Source organism: Hydra vulgaris, chromosome 08, assembly GCF_038396675.1.
Source record: "Hydra vulgaris chromosome 08, alternate assembly HydraT2T_AEP".
Lineage (NCBI taxonomy): Eukaryota > Metazoa > Cnidaria > Hydrozoa > Anthoathecata > Hydridae > Hydra > Hydra vulgaris.
In genome coordinates this window covers 26,027,229-26,032,500 of record NC_088927.1, presented here as the reverse complement: position 1 = coordinate 26,032,500, position 5,272 = coordinate 26,027,229, and the positions used below count along the sequence as shown (strand labels likewise).

Below are 5,272 nucleotides of genomic sequence, written 5' to 3'. Positions count from 1 at the left end.
CTTTTCTTGGATTTCTTTGGCACTTCTAATGGTATTCCAAGTGTCGCCATTTTTATTTTTTTATTTACATTAACCAAATAACCAGCGATAATTTGAAAAAACAAAGACTTTTAAGTCTTTGTTTTTTAAAGTTATACCTTATGAATGAGTCTTGATAATTCAAAAAATAAATACGGTAATCTTGGTTTATGTCTATTAGTAAGTTGCGAATATTATTTGAGTTCATAAAAACTTGTCTTTTCGGAAAGATATGTCTTGTATAATAAAAAAAAAAAGGATTTAGTTCCATCAAACTTTAAAAGTACATCTAATAGTTTATTTAATTTGAATTCAAATAAAAAGTATAGTAATATTGTTTATAATTTTATTGTTGGAAAGTGTAAAATGTCAAAATTTTCAAAATGTGACCCTGCCGTGTATATATATATATATATATATATATATATATATATATATATATATATATATATATATATATATATATATATAACAGTTAAGAAATGAGACTAATTTTTTTCCCGTAATAATAAAAACCTTTTTTTTTATTAATTGCGACAAAGTAGGTAATAGCAAAAAATTATACAATAGAAAAGTTATTAAATTATTTAACAAAAGGTAAACGATTAATAAAATGGTAACTTTTATGTGAAAGTGATATTTTATAATGGTTTATCTGTTTGTTCATATCTCTTTTTTTTCCATTTAATGAACAAACTTTCCTTAATCTTAAGCTCAAATTTATTAGAGGCAGAATCCGATATCGAGAAACAGTCATTATTATAATTATTAAAATAATTATTGTTAACAACTATTAACAATTATTTGTTTGTTTATGTATGAGTTTTTGTCTCTCCTGTGGTGTTCAATCACCCTTGTTTTAAGGTGGCGAGAGTTTTTGTTTATATAACAGGAATTGCATCGTGCGGATACAAACTTATAAACAACGGATGATTTGAACTCTACAGGAAGAGGATCTTTTGGTGAAAACATATTAGAAATTTTAAACGAGGTAAAATGTAAATTAAAGTTAAAAGGTTTACAATGTTTTTCCATGCTTTATATAAGGTTACTTTCTATATATATATGTTTGTGTGGCACAAAATTTGAAATCAATTTTTGAAAGTTTTTTTCTCAACCAATTTTGCTCAAATTTTGCACACTTAATCATTTTCGATGACAATACAAGGAAATAGAAAAATTTGACCAAAAAAAGTTAATTAAGTTAACAAAAATTTAATTTGTATTTCCCCATACATTTTATTTATTTGATATGAATTGCGTATTACGTCACAAAAATCATTGATTTGCAAATTATTTGCAGTTTCGAAGACATTACCCAGTCGGCATATCTAGTATTGTAAATACTCTGAGTATTGATCACGTATAACATACCGCCATTGATACCAGAAAAATGCGCATTTAGTTTTAAGTTTCGAACTCGAGTTCAATACCACTTATTTATCAAAAATACGAATTTATAATATTTGATCAAAATCGGATATGATATCGAATCCGATTTTGATCAAATATTAACAAATAAGGGGAAAAACGAAAATCTTTGCTTATAAAGCGCATGCTATTTTATTGACATTTCTGTTATGCTATTACCTTTTTTGTTCTGTTTTAGAAAATTTAAAAAAATAAGTTAAAATTTTGAGCCAACACTGACACTTTAATTGTTGCTAAACGTTAAATTTTGTTATTAGGATTGCAGTTCTTTTATCTGTTTTTTGTTCTTTATTCAATAAGTATTTGATTTAAGTTAGATATGATTATAATTTGATATTTTATTACGAGATATATGTCTTTATATATAAATATATATGAACCTTTTTAGATATTTTCATGTTATTTTTAAATTTTTTGTTCACACAATTCAAGTTATATATGTTTATAGTTTGCATATGTGTTAATATTATGTTCAAAATTAAAAAGTTTTTGATAAATATATGTATGTGGTAATATGTGTTATATAATTGTTTTATAAATGAATTTTTAAAATAGTATAAAATGTATCTATTGTGTATATAAATATTATAAGAAGTGTTTATATATGTGTTACAAATTTAAATAAATATATTGTGTTTTATAGTTAGTATTTATGTTTATATTATGTTGTTTCCATGACATAGAAACAACATAATATAAACATATATACTAACTATAAAACACAATATATTTATTTAAATTTTATTATTTTATTATGAGATATATGTCTTTATATATAAATATATATGAACCTTTTTAGATATTTTCATGTTATTTTTAAATTTTTTGTTCACACAATTCAAGTTATATATGTTTATAGTTTGCATATGTGTTTATATTATGTTCAAAATTAAAAAGTTTTTGATAAATATATGTATGTGGTAATATGTGTTATATAATTGTTTTATAAATGAATTTTTAAAATAGTATAAAATGTATCTATTGTGTATATAAATATTATAAGAAGTGTTTATATATGTTATACAAATTTAAATAAATATATTGTGTTTTATAGTTAGTATATATGTTTATATTATGTTGTTTCCATGACATAGAAACAACATAATATAAACATATATACTAACTATAAAACACAATATATTTATTTAAATTTATATAACATATATAAACACTTCTTATAATATTTATGGACCATGTTTTCAAAGTGTGTGACTTGGCAAACGTGTTGAGCAAGATTTTGCATAAAGTTGTTATTTATGTTACTAATGTTGTTACATTTGGCTTACCTTTATGTTGGTGTCTATTGTTAAAAATTATAAGTGGTTTTATTATTGAAAGTCACTGCTTTTAATCATTCACTAAAAGCCACTCAAGAAAAGTCATTTTGCCACATATACATTTTGTTTATATCTTAATTTGAATTTTTAGAACCATGACGTACCAACATGAATTGTTTTCTAAAAGCTAACATGAAATAACAATACTTAACAACTACTACTCTCTTATCATGACATCTTATCTCTATCTGTTATATTGATTTGTGATTCATATATGATATTTTTCTTTGTATTTACTTATCGATTACATTTTTTTATTTCAGATTTATCATATGATGGATTTATGCAATATAAAAGAACGAATATATGTAAATTTTTATGAATTTTTTAAAAACATCTGCTAATAATTAGTCCAGTCAACGTTCAAACTTCAATTTTGCATATGTCATCTTTAAGTAGTTTCTAGGCTTTTCTAAATGTGTTTCTTATTCACATGGTTTTACAAGCAAGGTATGCAAGCAAATTTGAGCTGAAAGTTTTTTTTTAGCCTTTAAGGAGAATTGGCGTTACACTTTTTTAAATTTAATTTGTTTAAATATAGTAGTTTTAACAAATAAATGTTTGTTTGTTCTTTGTTTTTTTACTTATTTGTTTTCAGATTCTTAAGAACTTGCCAACTTATCTAAGTAAGTTTTTTATTTCTTTTTAGTGCAATTGGAAAGAGCTGAAAGTTACTTTTAAAGCAATTGAAAAGAACTGAAGTGTTTTTTAGTTACTTCACACGGTATAACTGATACCGATTTGAGTAAGTTTACTATTTTGTTTTATTTTATATTGGATTTATTTGATATTTGATATATGTTATATTTGATATATATTTTATGTATTTAACATGGAAAACTGACTGTAATTTGTTGACACAAAAGTTTATAAACATAAATCTGCCTATATTTCAGTATATTTTATATTTCTCTGTATCTTTATAAATATTCTTTCTTAGAAAAAATATTTAAATTTCTTAGAAAAAAACAGACTAGAAAAAATAAATAAATTTCTTTGAAAGTAGTTGAAAAAAATGATGATGTATTTCCATATTTCATTGTGTAAAGTGTAATACTACTTTTTAAAGGTATGTGAATAGATATATAGGGGAACATGGGGCAAGATGACGACTGTTTCGAAAAACGCCTGTATCTTAGTCTGTCCAAAATATAAAATTTACCTTTAGCTGGTGATGTAGCGATGTAATAAATCAAGTCAAACGAGGATAATAAGTTTTTTTCTCAATGTCAGAAAAACTTTTTTAATACTTAGCTTTCGTCACAAAAATAATATTTAAAAAGAAACCATTGATAAATCTAGTAAAATTAATCTACTTCCCTTTCAGCTAAAATCAACTGTTATATTTAGTTTTGCTTAAGAGATAACTGTAGGTTGTCATCTTGCCCCATTCGTTATTTTACCCCATGTTCCCCTATATATATATATATATATATATATATATATATATATATATATATATATATATATATATATATATATATATATATATATATATATATATATATATATATATATATATATTTAAATAATAATTTAGAGTAAAATATACTGATTGGCATTGCTTCATTTTTTTATACAAGATTGTGCATTTATTATTTTTATGCATTAAGGTAAAAATAATTTTGTGCATTGTAGTCAAGATTCTTTTTTAATTAAAAATAATTGATGTAAATAAATGTTGTTTAATATTTTTGATAAACGACTAATGTATGTAAACATATAAAAAGATATGGATTTCAATAAATCTTTAGTTTAAATAAAGTCTTTGATTAGAAAAGATCACAATTTGTAAGATTCTTTTACGTTCATTTATTCAGTTGCAGCAATAGTAAGATTACTGGTAATATGTTTAATGATAATAGTTAAATTGAAATAGATAGTATTAGGCTCAACGAAGTTATTAATGTAAATGCTTATAGGCAACTTGAAAATAGTAGTCAAATGAAAAAAATAGATCATTTCTAAGAAATATTTTACGATTTGCTTGCTATTTTATGGTATAATTGTTTAAATTGTTTAACTATAATTGTCCCTCGATTGTTCAAATATTGTAATAAATAAAATCTTTTCAGTCCAAGTATTTAAGTTAATAAAATATTTTATTAAGTTGTGGTATTATTTGCCAGTGTTACTACATTGTATTGTCTAGCCTTTTTATAATCTTTTTTAATTATACTGTAGTTACAGAATATATACTTTCTGTTATTATTATCCTAATTCTACTAACAATAAAATGCAAATAGTACTTTTGTAATTAAAAATTGTAATTTTTTTTTAATTTCATTTTTTAGGTATTTGCAGGCTTTACTTGACTTTCCGTTTCTGGTACCTGTGTTGTGACAGATTTTAAAAAGAACTCAACTGATGTTAATGCGGTCTTCGTCGTTAACTATAAGCAATGACGTTGCTGATAGGGAGTCAAAGTTAAAATATTTATAGATAAATTTGTATTAAATTTTTTAGATAATATATCAAGTTATTAA

The 5,272-nt window shown here is 22.9% G+C and overlaps 1 long non-coding RNA gene across 1 annotated transcript; it reads left to right on the top strand.

Moving 5' to 3' along the window:
• The first annotated feature begins 4,313 nt into the window (after positions 1–4,313).
• On the top strand, positions 4,314–5,272 carry LOC136083709 (uncharacterized). Its single transcript, XR_010640012.1, has 2 exons — positions 4,314–4,399; positions 5,081–5,272. It is a non-coding gene; the product is annotated as an uncharacterized LOC136083709 (long non-coding RNA).